The sequence below is a fragment of the Pinus tabuliformis genome, chromosome Q, assembly GCF_031772625.1.
Source record: "Pinus tabuliformis cultivar Carrire ecotype Pingquan chromosome Q, CPIR1, whole genome shotgun sequence".
NCBI classification, from domain to species: domain Eukaryota; kingdom Viridiplantae; phylum Streptophyta; class Pinopsida; order Pinales; family Pinaceae; genus Pinus; species Pinus tabuliformis.
This window is the reverse complement of record NC_142296.1, coordinates 288786632-288809363: the sequence shown is the minus strand read 5'-3', so window position 1 is coordinate 288809363 and position 22732 is coordinate 288786632. Positions and strand designations below refer to the sequence as shown.

The 22732-nt window shown below is 38.9% G+C and overlaps 1 pseudogene; it reads left to right on the top strand.

Annotated features, from left to right (window-relative positions):
- LOC149219362 (expansin-like A3) overlaps positions 1-22732 on the top strand; it is a 66596-nt pseudogene that overhangs the window by 524 nt on the left and 43340 nt on the right.

Here is a 22732-nt window from a genome sequence, read left to right as displayed (position 1 = left end):
TAGAACAAGGGTATGCAACATTTAACTCTTAAAGTCTTCCAACATGTTCCAAATTTCACTTTTGATGGATGTGTTGGAGGAGGATGAACTGGCCAAATCTTCACTAGCCCTACCCTTCTTTTTGGATACCCTAGAATTATTTTTGAAAACTGTCTTAATATCTTCATAAGATAACTGGTAGATGCCCCCCCCCCCGACAACATGTTTAGGGTTTCTAGGATATCTTCCCTTATCCCTCTAAGAAGAAATAGCTTGCGTGATTTAGGATCGAGGGTGCATCTGTCCCTTTTGTAGCTGAGTTGGAACCTTTCCTCATAATCTTCCAAAGATTCGTCATGTCCCAAAGTCATTCTAAATGTTTCCTCTTTGGTGTCTTTGAACCTACAATAATCCTGGTACTTGTTGTTGAAGGCTTGCTACATTTGAGCCCAGGTAGTGATGTTGTCCCCAGGTAAACCCATGAACCTCCACAAGGCCACATCCTTAAGGCTGGATGGGGACAACTTCAACTTTTGGTCATTAGAAGTATAATCATAAGTTTTGCAGATGACAAAAAACTTGAACAAAAAGGTATCAAGGTCCTCTAAAGTTAAGCCATGGAAGTGAGGAAGGGAAGAGAGGCTTATGTTTTTCATCCTAGAATCTCCATTAGTTTCTCTAATGGAAAAAGCACCCTTAGTTCTGTTTTCAGCTCCATTTCTATTTTCAGCCATGGTGTAGGTTGGTGGAATGGTTTCTCCTTCTTCTTCCCCAATAGGATCTCCAAATATCTCTGGTTGTTCACCTAATGGGTCCTCTAGCTCACAACCACTGAAGAAGAGGGAAGATTGTTTGTTTGATGGTGTGGGGGTATTTGGCATAAATTTTCCTAAGTTATCTCTGCTCCTACGAGGCATGGAATAATTTTTTTTTTTAGGGTTTTTTTTAAAACTAATTGCAGAATGGAAAGAAAGCAGAAATTGCAACTGTTTTCTTAATGGAACTACTTGCAGAATGGAAAGAAAGCATAAATTTCAACTATATATTGAATGAAAAACAAAAGAAAGCATAAATCACATCTACCTAGACACCTCGCCAACAATGGCGCCAAAAAGTGATGAGCCCCAGTACTGCAACAAGGATGTTGTAACTCCTAGAGCGACCAAATTTACTTTATCAATTGGGATTCATACAAACTTGGAGGTGACAATGTTATATGCACAACAATTACGACAATATACTCTTGTCACTTCTCAACTGGGGTGATAGACCACTAGGGTTTTTCAAACCAGTCTTTTATTGGCTAGAAGGAGGACGACTACTGATAATCAATGTAAAGCTATCTTTAATATAGAAAGTAAATTCTTTCCTATGTTAAGGAAATGAAAGCGATGAATAGAAAGTGCTATGAAAATGACATGAAATCACCTAGTTAGAAATTAACACACATTACTTTCAAAAGAGACCTAATTTAACTTTTCATTCTAACATCTAGTTATCTGGGCTAAGTAGGAGTGGAAATGATCCTAACATTGCTAAGATTGAGTATGCATGCATTAGCTAAATATTGCAAAAAAGAGTCTTTTGGTTTTGTGTTTAGAAATGTAAATGTTAAACTAATCAAGTTGATATTTTGTAGGACAGGAAAGTATGGGAAAACTGGTCAAAAATGGCATTGAGGGGTATGAAGGTCAAGTTGAAGGCCTACCCTAGGCTTTAATCGTTATTTCTTCCCAAAACAGTCCAAAACAAGTCTCTACATGGCTTCCTATAGTTTCTACAAGATTTTCTATACTTAGTACAAGATGTCTTGATTTACTACAGGATGTTGGGATGATGCAGTTGTAAAAATAGTGTTCGAGGAGGATACTTGCAAGATGGTTCGAGGAGCACTAGTATTGATGCGGGGAGTTCAGACTGGAACTCTGTACAAGCTGCAAGGTAGCATTGTTGTTCTGTGGTTCCTGAAAGTGGAGCAGAAAATCTAGTGGTCTTTGGAGAGAAGACCATGGTGTGGCATCAAATGCTAGGACATATAGGAGAGAAGGGCCTTCGAATACTTCGTGGTAAAGGTATGGTAGAAGGTATGAGTAATAGCTCTTTGGATTTTGATTTCTATGAAAATTGTGTGTATGGGAAGTAGAATTGGGTGAGCTTCCCCTCTGGTGGTAAGAGGGCAAAACATATATTAGAGTTTGTGCACAATGATGTGTTTGGATCTATGAAGGTTCCATCACTGGCTAAGTCTGTTTACTATGTATCATTTATAGATGACTTATCAAGGAATACATGGATATATTTCCATAAGAATAAAACCGAAGTCTTTGACAGATTTAAAGAATTTAAGGCTTTGGTGGAAAACTAGACAGAGAAGAAGATAAAGGTGCTAAGGACAGATAACGGTGGAGAGTTTTGCAGTAAGGAATTTGAATAATTCTATAAGAAGTGTGGTATAGCATGGAAAAGACTACTCCATATACACCTCAGCAAAATGGAGTTGCAGAAATAATGAAAACCACATTGATGGAAATGGAAAGAAGCATGCTCAGTGGTGTCGGGTTAGGACAAGAATTCTAGGCAGAGGCGGTGGAGACAACATGTTACCTGGTCAACAAATCATTTTCATCAGCGTTGGAAGATAAAACTCCACAAGAGGTATGAACTGGTAAGAAACCCTCTCTTTCACATCTGAGGGTATTTGGATGTGATGCATATGTACATGTTCCAAAGGAGAAACGAACCAAGTTGGATAGTAAATATGAAAAGTGCATCTTTATTGGGTATAAAGATGGTTTAAAGGGTTATAAGATTTGGAACCCAGCAACAAGGAAGGTTGTGTACAACCGAGATGCAGTGTTCAGAGAGGTGAAAGATGTTATTAAACATGAAGTCCAACCAAAGGAACCTAAGAAGATAGAGTTTGAGCTAAAGGAGGAAGAATCAGACTCTACAGCAGAGGAGGAATCAGAAGATGAAAAGCCACAAACTTCGGGTGTAAGAAGATCAGTTCGAGAAATAAGGTAACCAGAAAGGTGTAGTCCATCTGCTTTCTTTTCAAATTTTTCTTTATCTATTACTGATGATGATCCCAGAGCTGCGAAGTAAGCAATAGATTCAGAGGATGGAAAACTCTGGAAAGAGGCCATGGTTGATGAAATGGCATCTTTGCACAAAAATGAGGCTTGGGATCCGGTGGAGTTGCTGGCTTGAATGAAGCCCATTGGCAGCAAATGGGTGTTCAAGAAGAAGACAAATGCAGAAGGAAAGGTGGAGAAATACAAAGCTTGGTTGGTAGCAAAAGGTTATTCCCAGGTGCCAGGAATTGATTTTGGTGATATTTTTTCTCTTGTTTCCAAGGTAACTTCTATTAGGTTACGTTTATCTGTTGCTGCTGCTTTTGATTTTGAGGTAGAACAGATGAATGTGAAGACAACATTTCTTCACGAAGATCTACATGAAGCGACCTAAAGGATTTGTAGTGAAGGGTAAGGAAGAACTGGTATGCAAGTTAAAGAAGTCTTTGTATGGGTTAAAATAGTCACCAAGGATGTGGTATCAGAGATTTTATACATTTATACGGGGACTTGGCTTCACCAAAAGCAAATAAAATCACTTTGTGTATTTTAAATTAATTGGTGACCGTGTTATTTATCTGGTCTTTTATGTGGATGCTATGTCGTTGGTTCGAAATGTCAAATAAATTATCTAGGATTTGAAGACCCAATTGTCCTCCAAATTCGACATGAAAGATCTTGGTGGTGCAAACTATATTTTGGGCATGGAAATTAAAAGAGATAGGGAAAAGAGGAAGCTCTGGTTAAACCAAAGGAAGTATGTCGAGACAATACTACAGAGGTTTAATATGCAAGATAGTAAACCAGTGAAGGTTCCTATTCTTGTAGGTGTAAAGTTATTTGCTGAACAGTGTCCCAAGACACAAGAAGAGGAAGAGGATATGTCCCGTGTTCCATATGTAAGTGCAATCAATAGCCTGATGTATGCAATGGTATGTACTAGACCAAAAATTGCACATGCACTGGGAGTATTGAGCAGGTTTATGTCAAAGCCAAGGGAGGAGGATTGGACAACAGTGAAGCGGGTTTTCATGTATTTGCATGGCACTAGTGATTATGGTTTGTGCTACCAAGGAAGACCAGGATTGGACAAAGTTTCGGATATATGTGGATTTGTTGATGCAGACTGGGCTGGAGATTTGGATCAGAGAAGATATACAAGTGGGTATGTGTTTAACCTATTTGGAGGTGCAGTCAGTTGGATGAGTAAGAAACAATCTGTAGTGGCTCTATCAACTACAGAGGCAAAATACATGGCAACCACTCTTGCAAGTAAGGAAGTAGTTTGGTTGCAGAGATTGTGTTCAAGTATGGGGTTAGTACAGGGAGCTATAAGGATAGACTGTGACAACCAAAGTGCAATTTTCTTGGCAAAGAACCCTGCTTATCATCCAAAGACAAAGCACATTGATGTTCAGTATCACTTTGTGAGGGATATGATAGAAGACAAAAAGGTGTTGCTGGTAAAGGTGGACACTTTGAAGAATACTGCAAATGCATTGAAAAAATCTATGAGCTCTGAGAAGTTCTCTTGGTGTAGAGAAACAATGGGCGTTTCAGGGCTGGAAAAATGACTAAGCTCTCTTGTGGCCCCCTGTGGAAAGAAAACAACAAGTGAGAGAATGTTGGGTTGTGTTATATTCTTTCTATGACTAACCTACGTAGTGAATCGGGGGGGTGGACCCCCCCTTCGTTCCACCGATTACACAGTGGGGGGGTCACGGGGGGGCGGCAGTGCCCCCTGTCCAGGGGGTTTGAGGGGGGTGGGTAGCCCCCCTCTACGGGGTCCGAGGCAGCACCCTGTTACACTAAAAAATGTCACCTTGACTACTTACAGTTAGTATGGCTCAAAATCAACAGTCATGCTACCCTCTTAGGCAAGTCTATGCCTCTGTTATCCATCTCAAACTCAAAGAAGAGAGAAAGTCTTGTAAAAACTTTGTTTATCTCTGGGGTCGCAGGTTCTCTCTAGCCTTACCTGCGGGGACGCAGGCCATGTTCACAAAAACTGCGTCCAGGGACGCTCTGTATGTTAAAGGACAGGTGCGTCCTCCTGTAAAAGGCAAAATGCGCAAGTTTTATCTTGAGAAAGTTACTTGTGGTTACTTCTAGAACATTCTAGAGGTCGGTTTGATGAAATGGATGCGCCTCTAGTTGGTTCATGTATCTCTATAAAGAGGGAACTTATCCCATCAATAAGGGAGCTATCCCACCCATAGAGGGGGATGATCCCATTGATAGTGGACCTGAATAACCTCTTTACAGCACTATAAATAAAGGCATTGAGCCAGAAGGAGGAGAGGTTGGAGCTATACATTTTCTTTGGGTAAATGCTGCAGGATTTAGGTCTTCCATTAGAACCTTTGTGAGGAGAGATTGTCTTTACATGATTCTACTTGGAAGTGGGTGAGCTTTGTCAAAGTAGGGGAAAACACTTGATGGACCCTGGGAGGAACTTGCACAACACCAAGGCCAGGTTGTAAGAGTTTCTTTGTTTCGTTATTAATACAAACTGGTTTATTTTTCTCAATAGCTTGTGTTAATGAGTTATTTCATGTGTTCCTTGGTCTGCATGTTGAATATATGTTTTATTATATGAAATGCAAGTGCTTGGTAATTGTTTGATTGTTTGTGGTTGCAGGAATTGACTTGAAAGAGGAGCTCATCTGGATCGTCAAGAACGGACTTCAACAACAGCGTTTTGAAATAAGGTAAGCCTGAACACTTGTAGTTTTCATGTTGTAAAAGGTGTATTTAGAGAAAGATCACTCCATTTTGTCTTGTTTGTCATTAGAACGTCTTAGACTTCTAGGAAGGTCAGTCGTGTCCACACCCTTGACAAATTCCGTGTGACAAATTGGCGACTCCACTGGGGAATCCATTAATGAATGAGTCTTTTCCTTTATATGAACTTTGCTTTGTGAAAATCATTTTTATTTTCTGGTTTTTGACTGTGAGAAGTAGTATTTGGGTGGCTTAGCTTTAGATTTAGTTAGCTTTGGTTTTTCTTTCTTTTTCCAGAAGGACGCACTCTCTGTGTACTGCACAGTGCGTCCTTGGACGCGCTGTTGTCATCTGCACAGTGCGGGCCCGCACCTGTGACAACGGGTGGCCTGCGTCTTCCTGTAAAAGTTAAGAAAATTCCATTTTTGCTTTAATTGCTTTTAGATTTTGGTTTTTCTTAGTGTTTTCTGCCCAGATCCTTTAGTACCCTGTCAAAAATTTTCACCTGAGCTTGTTCCTGCTCTTAGCTTTCATCAATTGGGTGTTTTGAGTCTCTTTCTTGAGAAATTCTTGATTTGATTTCCTTTGATCATTACTTGGAGGTTTGTCTCAGTCTTTTCACAATTTTGCATCTTTTTGCTTTTGTTTTTGCAAAAAAATTTCCCCTTTGAGTGTTAATCGCCTTTGAGTGTTTTTATGTTTTGATTTTTGGAACTCTCACCCAATTTTCTCAATTTGCACTTGATTGGTTCTTAGATCACATTAGAATCGTCTTGTGTTTGAGAATTCTTTTGCATAGATCACATTTGCATAATTAGAGTTCTCATTTTCAGAATATTATTGAAAAATGTGCATAGATTACATTTGCATACTTTTCGAGTGAATTGTGCTTAGATTACAATTGCATAGTTTACATTCTGAAAAAATCAATCGTAGATTTAGATCAGTTTTCTTTGATTTGAATTTACACAAAATAGAAAATAAAAAAATGGTTTGGAATTGATTTGCATTAGTTTTTCTTGATGAAATTAGTGCATTAGAGAATTTTTTATATTTTCTCTTAATGATCAATTTTTTGCATTGTTGGAAGTGAATGGAAACTCTCTCCTTACTTTAGGTAGGATTCATCGAATTGAAAGGATTACATTATCATATTCGATTGCATTCAGTTGAGTCGGGTCATAACACCATTGGTTTCGTATCCATTTACCCATTTGAGTAATAACAGCCTTAATAACACAGCGCTTAATTAAAATTCATCTAGTAATTTTTACATTTCTAGGGCTCTGAAGCACCAACATAGCTTAGGCTAGTGTCTTGGAATAGGTGAGTACTTAACTCTCCAAGGCAGTAAAACAAACAAGTAGTCGATCTTGTGATAGAATCAAATCCAATTGTTACATTTACACTCTGGGAAAGCTCCTCTTAAAGGAGAAGCACGAGCTCGTGTCCAAACCAGTGAGGGGATCATTCCTCCCTCGTTGGGAACGACGCCAGATAGTACGTATTACAAACGGTAAACCTCGGATTAACCATTGTCGAGGAGCCAGGGGTCACTTATCGGTAAACCTTGGATTACTGTCAAGGAGCTGGTAAGGGGATTGAGCTTGTTACTCTGCCCTTGCGTGCTGTCGGAGTTTAGACTGTTCCCCCAGGTGTACTTGTGGCCGTTGGTAACCTTAGTGACCATAATCTCTAGGATTCTACCCAAGGTGACGGTGGAGGGAAGGTCCCACTGTACCTGGAGCAGACGTCGGCTATACTCACTTGGATTTTCTAGGGGGTTCACTTCACTCGAGACGGTTAAAGTGGAGGAACTTGGTCCAGTCTATTCATTAAGCAGGTTGTCGGGGTAACTGTTCCACCCACTATTTCTGTACTGAATTCTGCGAGGTTGGGCTTAATCACCAACTAGTGTTTTCGGTCCGGAAGGCTACTGTTTGTGTGTGGTTTGACTCCTAGATTTGATAGCGCGTGTTAATTTGTTTGTTTTTACTTTTAGAGACCATAGGTGTGAATTGTGAATTTTAGTTGTTAAGTGTGAATTGTGAATTGTTAATTTTAGTTTTAAATTGTTAATAAAATTCACTGAAGTTGAATATAATGGCAAATGTTCCGGAATTTATCAACCTAGGAATCCCTCCTAATGAGAATCCTAGTACTTTTCCTTACTTTGGAAATGTTGGTCCTCCTTATATGGCTACTTTGTCATTACCTGGATTTACAATAGGTTTACCGATATGGTTATTTTCAACTTCGTTGGCCCAAAGTACTCCAATTGTTCCATCTCAACCGGATGCTTCACCTCAACAGAGTTCACCATCTCAACATCACCAACCTTCTGTTGACCCTTTACCTTCTTCGCCTAATCTTTCTTCCTCCATTTCTTCCTCTTCGCCTGGTAAAAGCCTTGATGTTAGTAACCAGGAGGCTAAGAAGAAGAAGAAAGGGAAGAAGAAGAAGAAGAAGAAGAAGCAAGATAAGAAAGAAGTCAACCAACCAACCATGGCTGTAAGTGTTAGTTGTGTTGAGGAAAATTCCGACATGCATCGTCAACCCAAATACCCTTGTAGGCTTTGTAAGGGTGACCACTTCCTTGTCAATTTTCCTGGTATTCCAAAGGTCTTGGAAGTATGGTCAGAAAAATCTCATCAACTTTCCATTGATCCATCAACCAGTGATAGTCAGGTTCCTGGGAAAAAGGGTAAAGTTAGGTTTCCTTGTAAGTTATGCAAAGGGAGTCATCAAACTCACATTTGCCCTCACATGGATGAAGCCTCAACATTGTTGGAAAACCTTACTGTTCCACAGCAAGAATTTCCAACTGGTTACCGTAAACTTTCTCCCAACCTGCCGTCAACTGACGGAGTGATTGATCTAAATTCAAGTACCGTCAATCACACTCTCCCATTGGAGAGTGAAACTCATGTCACTCAGGCTGATGATCCATTAGTTGATCAAGTGGTCGATTCAATTTCACATTCGGTCGATCCCACTTTCCCTTTAGAGAGTGAAATTCATACTGCTCAGGTTCTTCTTGTTACATCAGATTCTTCTATGCCCGGGGGTATTTCACCTATTTCTACAGAACCCCCTCCAAGCACTGAGGTCTTTTCCTTTGATTGGAATAGACTGACAGAACCTCGTCTTCCTTCCTCCATCCCTTTCCAAATCATTGTCAAGGCTGGTGGTAGGGACATCCATCGTACTCAGGTAGATGAGGGTGCTTCTGTTAGTATTTTATCCTCAACTGTTTGGAAAGCTTTGGGTTCCCCTCATCTTGCGCCTATTACGTAGAATCTGAAAGCTTTTAACAGAACCATTAGTGAACCTTTAGGGATCCTTCCTAAGTTTCCTATTACCTTGGAAGGTAAAACTGTTTGTATTGATCTTATGGTAGTTCGAGGTCCCTTGGATTTCAATTTACTCCTTGGGCGAGACTATGTTTATGCAATGAAAGCTGTCGTATCGACACTCTTTCGCGTGATGTCTTTCCCTCACAATGGCAGAATTGTGACTGTAGACCAGCTTTCGTTCCCTAGTCTTGTTTCAACTACCAATGATATGACACCCCTAACTGTTCCTGATTCTAAAGTGGTATCTACCCTGCCACGGGTTAATTATGTGGCAACTGATCCCATGTTTTCAGTTACCAATGTAAGTGAGCCTCTCACTGTTGATTTAGATCCGGTACTTGACATGGAAAACTCTATGGGATTACTTGAACACGATGTTCTTATCCCTTTTGAGTCCCTTGACATGTGTTCCTTCCAAAGAACTGTTCTTCCTTCTGATGAAGATCTCTTGGAAGCCATGATCAAGGTGTGTCCATTGACATGTCTTTCTTCCAGTTAGAAGCCATGCTCAGTGTTACCGAGGAAAGTTCCTTTTACTGTGTCAACCTCGTTAAAAAATGAATCAGTTGACGAGGAGAGTTTTTTCCTATATCAACCTCGTTAAAAAATGAAATTGGATGTTACGAGGAAAGTTCCTTTTACTGTGTCAACCTCGTTAAAAAATCGAAACAGTGTGCATGAGGATAGTTCTTTTACTGAGTCAACCTCATTAAAAAATGAATCAGGTAGGTTTTAGGTTATATAGGTAGATTATAGAATGTAGGATTTTGAGGATAGTTCCTGTTACTGAGTCAACCTCGTTAAAAAATGAATCAGGGTTACGAGGATTGTTCCTGTTACTGAGTCAACCTCGTTAAAAAATGAATCAGGTATGAGGATAGTTCTTTGTCTTGTGTCAAGCTCGTTAAAAAATGAAACAAGGATTTTAGAGCATAGTTCCTTGTCTTGTGTCAAGCTCATTAAAAAATGAATCAAGGTTTTTAGAGCACAGTTCCTTGTCTTGTGTCAAGCTCGTTAAAAAATGAATCAAGGTTTTTTAGAGTAAAGTTTTTGTTAGATAGATTGTAGAGAGTAGTTATGAGCATAGTTCCTTGTCTTGTGTCAAGCTCACTAAAAAATGAAACAACTCCCTTTTCAAGTTAAATATTGAAAGTAAACCTTCATTTCATCCAGCCGGTTGAATGCAATGAAGCCTGGGGGGCATGTACCTCGCTTTGCATCGTTATGCTAGGGGGCATGCGAACTTTTTGAGCATAGTTCCTTGTCTTGTGTCAAGCTCGTGAAAAAATGAAACAAGGGTAGGTTAAGTAGATAGATTATAGAGAGTAGTCATGAGCATAGTTCCTTATCTTGTGTCAAGCTCCTTAAAAAATGAATCAAGGATTTTAGAGCATAGTTCCTTGTCTTGTGTCAAGCTCGTTAAAAAATGAATCAAGGTTTTTAGAGTAGAGTTTTTGTTAGGTAGATTATAGAAAGTAGTTATGAGCATAGTTCCTTGTCTTGTGTCAAGCTCACTAAAAAATGAAACAACTCCCACAAGTCTTTCCAAGATTTTGAAAGTAAAGCTTCATTCCATCCACCTCATTGAATGCAATGCAGCTTGGGGGGCATGTACCTAGTTTTGCATCATTATGCTGGGGGCATGTGAACTTATAACAAGCATAGTTTTTCGTTTCAAGCTTGCGTAAACATGAAACCGAATCCGAGCATAGTTCTTTTCCTGTGTCAAGCTCGTTAAAAAATGAAACAAATCCTCCTCTACTTGAGTCGAGAGATTGACTAGATCTTATAGATGTTAAGTTTTTAGGTTAGTTATTTTAGTTTTTTGCATAATTTTCTTACAGTTTTAGGTCAAGTCTTTCAAATGATCTCGTTCTTGAACCTTCATTTCATCCACCGTACTTGAATGAAATGAAGCTGGGGGGCATGCGCTCTAGCAGTTATGCTTAGGGGGCATCAAGCACAGTTTTCTCTCTGTTTCAAGCTTGTGTAAAAATGAAACTACTTTGAAGCATGGTTTTTCTCTGTTTCAAGCTTTTGTAAAAATGAAACCTATCTTGAGTCAATTTTAGTTATTTTCAAGACTCGTTAAACTCATGAAAATACCGAGATTATTTTGCTATCTTTCATTCTCGTAAAACAAATGAAAATGCCGAGTTCTTTCCGTCTTTTCCTACTCGTAAATTAAATTGAAAGTCGGCCATATGAGTACATTTTTATCATTTTTTTCGAACTCGTTAAAACTTACGAAAAAGTGAAAACCATATGAGTACATTTTTATCCCTTTTTCGAACTCGTTAAAACTTACGAAAAAGTGAAACCTCAGAGTCATCTTTTAAGCCCTTTTCTGACTCCTAAAACATGAAAAGATTGCTGAGTGTTTCTTTTACACTCGTTAAAACGGAATTAAAAGACGGTCCCCTTTTAGCTCTTTTCTGACCGTAAAATCAGGAAAAGATTGCCGGGTTTTTGTCGTTTCAAACTCGATAAGGAACTAAAACGACGTGTCTTTGATCGCTTTTTACTTTTCAGGTCAACGACACTATTATGAAAGTACTCCTTGGTCGCAAGATCAAGCGGTTCCCCCAGGTATTATTTTATACTTTTTCGGGCTTGAGGGACACAAATTTACGAAAAAGTTCAACGTGGAGTTTCCTTAAGTTTTTTCAGACTCTCTAAAATTGAAAAACGCCGAGTTGTTCCTATACTGGGCTCGTTAAAATTTTACAGTAAAGGACCTGTTCAATTACAAACAGGAACGAACCACTCCTTCCTAGGGTTCGAATTTAAACTAGGTTGGACTCGTCCGAAGGATGAGCTTATAATCAAGCATATGTTATCCTCCTCAAGCTTGTTAAAAATAAAGAGGTACTTGCCAGAAATGGTGGGGGAAAAGAGAGAAGAATGAACCTATTTGTCACCTTTTGTCTCAAACGAAACTTTATTACCACTCTTGAACACGACACTTTTGCATTTCACCTGGGTTGGGAAATCTTTTACCTCACAGTTGACCAAATCACTTTGAAAATCTTTAACCGGGTTCAGGGATCAACTTTGAGTTATTCGTCACCAAACCATCTGTTGTGTCGTTATGTGTTCAAGAGGTCTGCAAGCAAAACTTTCATCTGCAAAATACTTATCATCCATTTGACCATCCCTGAGTCAGTCCTTACAGCAACATTTCTTCAACTTGAACAATGATTTCGTGTTGCAGGCTTGCCTGCAACGAGTCGCTTTCTATCGACATCGACACATTATCTAGAAAGATGACTTAGGAATCAACAGTACCTTGAAGTCTGCATGCATCAATGGCAGGTTTCTCGCCTTTGACGACAGTTTACATCATTGACTTTCGATCAAAGGATTCCGTGAAGTGTTCGACATCAGAACATATATTCACATTTCACGGGTTGTGCTTGGTACTTTGAGAACCATTGACATTACTGGTGGTCTCTCTCACGCTTGTTAACAGTTCACATCATCGACTGGTAATCAAGTGGTTTCTAACATGTTCGACATCAAATCATTTAATCACATGCTTAGAATCGTACCAATTCGGGAAGTAGGAGTGAAGACCCTGGATCTAGTTTCTACCATCCAGGCTGCGAGGAGTTTTGTATTCATTATCTATGTAGACTAATCATAAACAGATGGCTGCGTCCATACTGTGTCTACAAAAGTCTATAAAATGATGTACTGCAAGATCATTCCTGTATCAGAATAGTTAGTCCATTAGTTAAAGTTTTGAATCTGAGTATGGGAATGCCTACCTCAGTGATGATATAATCTTATACATGTATTTTGTGTTGAAAATTGCAGGTTCTAACTAGGTCATCCACAAGTCAATCCTTGAAATGATAAAGCGCTTCACCCTTCCTAGAATTATAAAACACCAATCTATTCCAGGCTTCGCACTTTAGGGGGCAATCTGTTACACTAAAAAATGTCACCTTGACTACTTACAGTTAGTATGGCTCAAAATCAACAGTCATGCTACCCTCTTAGGCAAGTCTATGCCTCTGTTATCCATCTCAAACTCAAAGAAGAGAGAAAGTCTTGTAAAAACTTTGTTTATCTCTGGGGTCGCAGGTTCTCTCTAGCCTTACCTGCGGGGACGCAGGCCATGTTCACAAAAACTGCGTCCAGGGACGCTCTGTATGTTAAAGGACAGGTGCGTCCTCCTGTAAAAGGCAAAATGCGCAAGTTTTATCTTGAGAAAGTTACTTGTGGTTACTTCTAGAACATTCTAGAGGTCGGTTTGATGAAATGGATGCGCCTCTAGTTGGTTCATGTATCTCTATAAAGAGGGAACTTATCCCATCAATAAGGGAGCTATCCCACCCATAGAGGGGGATGATCCCATTGATAGTGGACCTGAATAACCTCTTTACAGCACTATAAATAAAGGCATTGAGCCAGAAGGAGGAGAGGTTGGAGCTATACATTTTCTTTGGGTAAATGCTGCAGGATTTAGGTCTTCCATTAGAACCTTTGTGAGGAGAGATTGTCTTTACATGATTCTACTTGGAAGTGGGTGAGCTTTGTCAAAGTAGGGGAAAACACTTGATGGACCCTGGGAGGAACTTGCACAACACCAAGGCCAGGTTGTAAGAGTTTCTTTGTTTCGTTATTAATACAAACTGGTTTATTTTTCTCAATAGCTTGTGTTAATGAGTTATTTCATGTGTTCCTTGGTCTGCATGTTGAATATATGTTTTATTATATGAAATGCAAGTGCTTGGTAATTGTTTGATTGTTTGTGGTTGCAGGAATTGACTTGAAAGAGGAGCTCATCTGGATCGTCAAGAACGGACTTCAACAACAGCGTTTTGGAATAAGGTAAGCCTGAACACTTGTAGTTTTCATGTTGTAAAAGGTGTATTTAGAGAAAGATCACTCCATTTTGTCTTGTTTGTCATTAGAACGTCTTAGACTTCTAGGAAGGTCAGTCGTGTCCGCACCCTTGACAAATTCCGTGTGACACACCCCATAAATTTTTTTGGGGACCCTATATTAGGTTGGGCAAACCTACCTATGGTTTTTTGGTCCATGGTTTTGGATGCAATGGTTTTTGGTCCATGGTATTGGATGCTTCGGCATGTATAAATATGTATTGTAACATTGAAAGGAACATAATGAAAAATCAAGCTGGTAGTCCCGGTTTTGGGATCTAGTGGGAAAATCACTGTGTATATGTGTTTTATGTGTTATGCTCTTGCATTGTTTATTTTCCGTGTTTTAGAATTCGTATGCAGGAAATTTTTGCACAGGGTTAAAACCTACAATTTTCACATCGATGGTATCATTGTCCTCCATACCTTGATTGATCTTGGGGTTGCCATCAATGCGATGACTAAGGATACTATGCTTAAAATGAATCTCCATGGATCATTAAGGAATACCAGAACAATCTTGCAGCTTGCAAACAAATCCACAATAACTCCTGAGGTATTTGTTGAGGATGTGATGGTCTCCATTGATTAATAGGAATACCCTGTTGACTTCTTCTTATTTCTCCAACCTAAGACCAAGTTCAATGGTTATCCTTTCATCCTTGGAAGGTCATGGTTAGTTGTTGTTGATGCTTACATAAGTTGCAGGGCTGGGAATATGACCATTAAAAATGGGAATTTGTCCAAAAAATTGGTCTTTTACCCTCCTTCTTAACCATCTCTACAACATGACTTACCTTTATGGTTGGAAGAGGAGGAGGAGGATTAAGTCTAATCTACCATTTATTACCCAATCTGTATCCTACATGCTACTATAGGAGGGGAGCAACCTGATGAAGATGACCTGATTGATAAAATCCTCCAAAATCAACCCCCCAACACCATATCCCTTGATGAGTTAATAAAGATAATTGAAGATAACCCTTGGATTGATTTGTGCCTAGCTGACTTGAGTCCTAATCATGTCAAGATGATATAATTTGGTCCAGATAGAACATTGAAAATAAACCCCTCTCTCTCTACACATTAGGAAAAGGAGTGATGTGGCATGCTAAGAGAGCATCTAGATGCCTTTTCCTGAAGTTATAAGGAAATGAAGGGAGTTCACCCTTCGTTGTGTACTTGCAATATTTACATCAAGGAAGGATACAAGCCATCAAAGACATATTTAAAGAAGAACTATAGAAGTTGTTGGATGTAGGGTTCATTTACCCCATCTCAGATAGTAAGTGGGTGTCTCTTCTAGTTTAGGTACCAAAGAAGAATGGAAAATGAAAGGTATATGTGGACTATAGAGAGTGAAACAAAGCCACAAAAAATGCCATTTTCCTCTACCTTTCATTGATCAAGTCTTAGATGGTCTTGCAAGAAATAATTTCTTCTCTTTCATGGATGGATTCAGTGGTTACAATCAGATCCAGATTAGCCCAGAGGACCAAGATAAAACCACCTTCACTTGTCCTTGGGGTACATTTTCCTATAGGGCCCTTCCTTTTGGATTATGTAATGCCCCCACCACTTTTCAGAGGGCAGTCCTAAGCATCTTTGCAGAGCTAGTCCATGAAACTGTCGAAATTTATATGGATGATTTCACACCCTATGGGTGTGATTTCTTGGAGGGTCTCTCTAACTTGGGTAAAGTATTAAATAAATGCATTGAAATAAACCTATCCCCTGATCCTCAGAAGTGTGAGTTCTTGATGAATGCAAGGATTGTTCTAGGTCACTCAATATCCGAGGAAGGACTGCAAGTGGACCCAAATAAAATTGTTATCATAAAGAGGGTCCCTACTCCTCAGAAGCAGAGGGATGTCAGAAGTTTCTTGGGCTTAGCTGGATACTATAAGAGATTCATAAAGGACTTCAGCAAATTAGCCTCACCTTTGTTTGGACTATTGGCCAAGGACTCTGAATTTTTCTGGTCAGAAAGCTGCCAAGAGGCCCTAGAAACCTTAAAGGACAAGTTAACTACTGCACCCATACTCCAAGGCACAAATTAGGCTCTTCCTTTCCACATCCATGCTGATGCCCCTAACAACGCTATATGAGCAGCTATAGGCCAAATAGATGGCAAGATGACTTATGCCATTTATTTCATTAGTAAAAATTTGTCCAAGGATGAATTGAACTGTGTTGTGACTGAAAAAGAGCTCCTAGATGTTGTCCATTCCTTGAATAAATTTAGACATTACATCACTAGTTACTAGACCTTTGTACATACTAACCATGCTTCTATTAAATATTTGATGAAAAAACCTGATGTGAATGACAGAATTATTAGATGGTTGCTTTTATTACAACAGTTTGATATAACTATCATTGATAAGTATGGTAGAGAAAATGTAGTTGCAGATTTTTTGTCTAGACTTGCTTTTCCTACACATGGGGAAGTAATGGTTGATGATCAACTACTAGATGAGAATTTACTTTCTATTTCAATTCTCTCTCCATGGTTTTTTGACACAACCAACTACTTAGTGGCTGCACAGTTCCCTCCAATACTGTCCTCTAAGGAAAAGAGTAGAATTATAAGAAAGAGTGACCCATTCACTTGGATTGGGGGAAATTGCTTTAAGCTAGGCCCAAATCAAATTTTGAGGAGATGTGTCAGGGAGGAGGAAGTCTTTGACATCCTTCTCACCTGTCATGATGGGCCTTGTCGAGGTCACTTTGCAGCTAAGAGGACAACATTCAAGGTACTGCAAGCTGGCTACTACTAGCCCAATCTGCACCAAGATGCAAGAAGATACACCAGTCGATGTGACCAGTGCCAAAGAATAGGGAAAACTACTCCTAGGGATGAAATGCCTTCGCAAGCACAAGTGGCTCTTGAGCCATTTGATAAGTGGGGCATGGATTTCAATGGGCCCATCGATCCACCATCAGGGAGAAAAAGTACATAATGGTGTGCACTAATTATTTGAAAAAGTGGGATGAAACCAAGGTTGTCAAGGTGGAAACAAAAGAGAAAGTGGTTGCATTCTTAAGGGATAATGTATTTTAAAGTTTGGGTACCCTAGAGAGATAGTCACTGATTAGGGGGCTCAATTCACCCCACACGTGATGGAAAATCTATTGAGGTAGCATAAGATCAAGCACATGAAGTCAACTACTTATCATCCTCAGGCCAATGGGAAAATAGAGGCTACCAATAGAGCATCGAAAGGAATCCTTACCAATATTGTGAGTAGCAATAGAAAATATTGGGAAAACATACTAGTGGAGGCCACATGGGCCTATAATACAACCTGGAAGACAACCACTCGCTTCACCCCTTATGACTTGGTCTATGGGAAGAAGGATATGCTCTCCATTGAATTTGAGTACAACACTTTGAGAATGGAAGCACATTTGGATTTGGATGTTACAAAGGCACATCAAGAGAGGCTTCTCCAGCTCAATGGTTTAGATGAATTCAGGATGCAGGCCCTCCTACACACAAAAGTGACTCAAGTATAAAGAAAGATTTGGCATGACAAAAACATCAAAGACAATTTTTTTCAAGAAGGTGATTGGGCTCTGCTATATGACTCCAGGTTCAAGGACTTCAAATGAAAATTTATGACCAGGTGGTTGGGCCCATATGTGATAGGAAAGCTCCATGAAAATGGGGCTGCACAAATAAGGACTATTGATGAAGAAGGTATCCCCTTTCTTGTCAATGGATACAGATTGAAAGCCTATAAAAGACCTCTGTCAAGTGAAGAGTTCATCAGTGCCATAAGTAAGGAAGTGAATGTGCTTGGAAGTGTTTAAGCTTCCATCTCAACAAATTCTTGAAGAATTTTTTATTTTTGAAAAAAATGAAAAAGAAAAAAAGAAAAAAGAAAGAAAAAAAAATAAGGGACCTAGGTGAAAACCTGTATGAGGCACCTAAGGCCAACTTTTGGGTTGAAAACCTCCTTGAGGTAGCCCAAGAGTAAAAAATGGAAAATAAAAGATCCCTGGGTGAAAACATCCCTTAAGGCACCTAGGTCAGGAAGAACTTGAAGAGGAGGCAAAAGAAGATGAAGAAGAACCTAAAGAGGAAGAAGAAGAACCATAGGAGAAAGAGGAGGCAGAAACAGAGAAAACAAAGGAAGAAGAAGAAAAAGAAGAAGGAGAAGAGGAGAAAAGTGAAGAGAAAGAATAGAAGGAAGAAGCAATCCTTGAGGAACACACCAAGGAAAGGGAGGAATCTCCAAGGTTGTCTCCTGAACCCATTGAGAGGGAGGCAACTGCTGCCTTGACTTCCCTAAGCACACTTATCAAGTCAAAAGGGAAAAGATAGAGGCATACTCCCCTCTATTTCAAAACAAGGAGGAGCACTAGGATCAAACAAGGGAAACCACAAACACCCACCAGGACTCCAATCATAATTAAGGACTCACTAAAGGAGCAAGAAAAGCTAGTTTCCCTAGGAATAAAATATGAGGAAGGCACATCAAAACAAGATTCCCCAAAGTCTCCCATCACCTATGTTAGGAGGCCTGTCACCAGGTTTGAATCAACAAAGCAAGACACGACACCTTTGACCCCATTTCAGAAAGGAAAAAGCCTTCTACAAGATACTTAGATAGTCCCATGGGAAACTGTTTCAGCACTACATGTAACACAGGAAAAGTCACAATAAGGACAACAATGATAGAGGGAAGGGAAGGACGCAGCAAGACAAGTGAAAGAGGGGGAAATTTCTTGAAAGATAACTAAAGGAGAATCCAAAGAGCTACAAGAACCTAGCCCACAACCCAATCTGAGCTCTTATTACAGATTCATTGAGGGAGTCAGAGTAATACCATAAAAATTTTCCATTCCTCTATTCTTTGAGCTTGATAAAGAGAGAGGAAGGTCGCATCACTAGATGAATATTTCAAAATCAAGGGAGGTAGAGGACGTGGGCCATATGGAAGAGATGCTACTAGATATGGGAGAAGACATGAGTAGGATAAGATATAGGTAACAAATTATGAGATCTCAAATAGAGGTAGAAAATACATGGCTAAGAAGGCAGTTACAGGGAAAAGAGAGCCAATTGGCCACCATGGAAAGCCTCTCCATGGAGGCACTCCAGTGCAGGATGCCACCAATATCATATGCATTGTACTCCAAGCCCTCCATCCACTTCATATCCACTATCTATTCATCATTCATCCATCCCATTTCATAAGAAAAAAAATAATCTTTTTCAAGTACAAATCCTACACTTTGTCTCACCCTGAAAATTTCTTGAAAAAAAAACACACAAAGCACATCCTCTCCATTTTCAAAGACCTACAATACTCCCTATGAGCCCTATAATAATCCTCCAAACCCTCTACATCATTTCTCATCACTCCCATATAGTTAGAAGACATTGAAAGAGAAGGAATGATTGCTACAGGGAGGAAGAATCTTGCTACAAGAAGGAAGAAAGGAACAAATTGTGCTAAAACCCAAAACGGCAGTGCCTAAGAGAGACCTAATCAAAACAGAGAACTCCAAGGCCATTAGGAAATAATATAGGCCACAAAAGAAAAGTAGAAGGCAAGAAAAGGTAAGATGGCATTCACCATCAAATTAGAATTCAAACTGCAATGATAAAAAGAGGCTTTCCAAGAGGATTCTAATATCTTTCTAGCTTTTTTCCAAGGCCTAAATGATGTTATAGAAAGGGTAGAAAGGAATGGATGTCAAGTTGATGGCCTACCCTAGGCTCAGACTAACATTTCTTCTCAAAACATGTTTAAACAGACTCCTACAGGGTTTCTTGTAGTTACTACAGGATGTCCTAGTTGTCATCTAAAGGCATTTTGAAGCTTTCAGAGGTGTCCAAATGGTAGAAAAAGGTAGCAGGAGGTTGGAAAAGGATGTGGAAGGCCTTTCCAAATTAAAAAATATTCAAGAACCCATATTTAATAAGGGTAAGAAGTTATACTAATGGTCTCAAGAAACACTGTGATTTTTCTATGCACAAACAATTTTGGAAAAATTAGTGAAAATGGAATGAAAGGTTTCAAGGGAGAGGATATGAATGAAATGGATCTACAAGCCAACAGAGTTCACTTGCAAAGAGGAGAGTTATGTTTTTTTGCTTGAAAGGCTGTTAAACAATCATGAAAAGAACAACTACATTTTTTGTGCTTATCCTTGCAAAACTTACAACCAAGAGTCTTAAGAGAAAGGACTGAGGAATGCACAAGGGAGAGGCTACCAGGGCCATGAATGAGGCACAATGAGGTCATTAAGTTTCTTAGAGGATGAGCAACACTTTCAAAGGGGGGGGTATGATGGGCCTCTAAACTAGACATAAATTAAGGCCCATCTAAGCATCCTTCAGCACATTAAACCTCTCTTTTTGCATTAGACAACATATTTTTAACTTTAATATGTTCATTGGAAAGGTTGATGGATAATTGCATATGTATGCCTAATATTATTATTTTTGTGGAATATTGGGAAAATTATGAAGATTTGGAGGAGGGGATAATTTAAGGACTTGCTCCCTACTACATGAGTATAATTATTAAATAATAAATCAAGAAGATATTCTGAAATAATTGCACAGATTCTGGAGCTCCAATCACTGAGAAAATCTAGGAATGTGTTCATTATCATTTAATGCAGATTCCTAGTATTGGGAACTAGATTCACTAATTAAGGAATTTTGATGGGGAAAGCTTCCTCCTTTTAGGGGGAATGCTTCCTAATCATTTTGTATAAGTACCAAGTCGAATTTGCCTCTAGGGGTTTATTTTAATTAGTCTTTTTGCGGAGAGAACTGATATTTTTATAGCTCCACTTTCATTTTCTGCAGGGATGTAATTGTATTGATGGAAATAATGAATATTGGTGACATGTTCAACTTCTAAATCTTGGTCTCTTTCATAGGACTCTGATTTTCCTTAGCCTTCACCGTCCTAGGAGCCTCAAAACCCTTTTGTATCATTTACTCTTGTTCCTTTCACTTCTTATTTTTTCCTATTTCTTCATTTAGTATTGTTGATTTCTTGTTGTAAGAATGGGTTAAATGGTTGAAGTAAGTTCTTTTTTAGGATCACTAGGATCATTTTATCCTTGTAACAACTCTGGAAGGTGTTGTACTATTCAACATCCCCCCATTTTAATATATTATAAATTTCCTATGAAATTTATTATATTAAAATAGGGACCCTTCAATTTCAGAAAAATATTATAATAAAAGTTTAATACTTAGGCTTTTTAATTAAAACCCAAGTATTAGACCTTGATTATCCTAAAAAACCCAAATTAAATAGCCCCCAGAACCAAGACTTATACTTAGGTTTTAAAAAAACTTAAGTAATAAATAAAATGAGTTATTTAATTAAAATACAAAATAAATCAGAGTTTTTGATCCCCTAAGGTTGAAATCCTCACAAACTCCAATACTCCACTATATCCTGAATCGAAAATAATAAAATTTCCTAAAGGAAAAGACTTCCCTTCTCTACTCCATAATTACAATTGCAATTAGACGGGACCTGACGGGAAAATATACATCTCAATTCATAATTCCCCGCGTCCATTACTATCGCAATAAACCACAAAAGATTAAGTCTTGCCTCCTGCCTATTACGATTAGACCGAACCCAGTGGGAAAATCAACTGCAATCTATAAAATCCAGCATCCGCAGGCCATTATAAATTTCATTAGACCAAGCATTCTATCCCTCCCGATTGTGATATGCGATATAACTGGACCCGCCATGATTATAAAACATGTTAAAATTAAATATCACATCCATGTAATCACAAAATTCCAAGATTCATGCCTCATTTGAATTGGGATTGCGATATGATCCCGATTGTTGATTGTGATATGACGCCAATAGTGACGTCATTTCCATGTCATCTACCACATCACTTGTCACGTCACTTGTCACCTGCCATGTGCCATGTCACCATTCCATGTCATATTCCATGTCATAGTGACATCACCATGACATCATCCTTGACGTCATCTTGCATATTGCAAATCACAAGTCCTTTGACCACCTCTTATAGTCTGCATCCCCGAATGCCGAATGCAATAATCGTGTGTATTGCGATATGTGATAAAGCCCCGGAACCGATAGAATTATACACTACAATTCATTTAATCCTTGTGTCCACATCTATCACAAATAACAAAGGACCACTGTATCACTGCCTCCTACCATATCCCGATTGCGATAAGTGATTAGGCCTGGACTTGACAGGATTATAAAATCCATACCATAAAACCCCACATCCGGAGCTATCACAGTTACCAAAGGTTCCTGCCTCATGCTGATTTCGAATGCAATAAAACACTTGACCCGACAGGATTATTCATTCCAATCCATAAATTCCCGTGTTCTCACAATCGCAAAAGTCATGGACCTTAAGCCATTCCTCCTATGCCTATTCCGATTGCAATTTGGTCTTATTCAAATTTTCATCTATTTCAATAGGGATTCTCCTTGATTGAAATATGATAATAATTCAACCCTCGATCTAAAAGTGATTGTGATTTTGCGATAAAACTATAAAAGTATGACTTATCTTACCAGAGAACTCACTCCACATGACTCTCCATGATGGTTGTGTTTGGAATTTATTATGACTCTATGTTTTTCCTCATTTCCTACAAAAGTGATTTGTTAAAAATAAAACTTTCTTATCAGTTTCATTTATTTCCAACTTATTGATT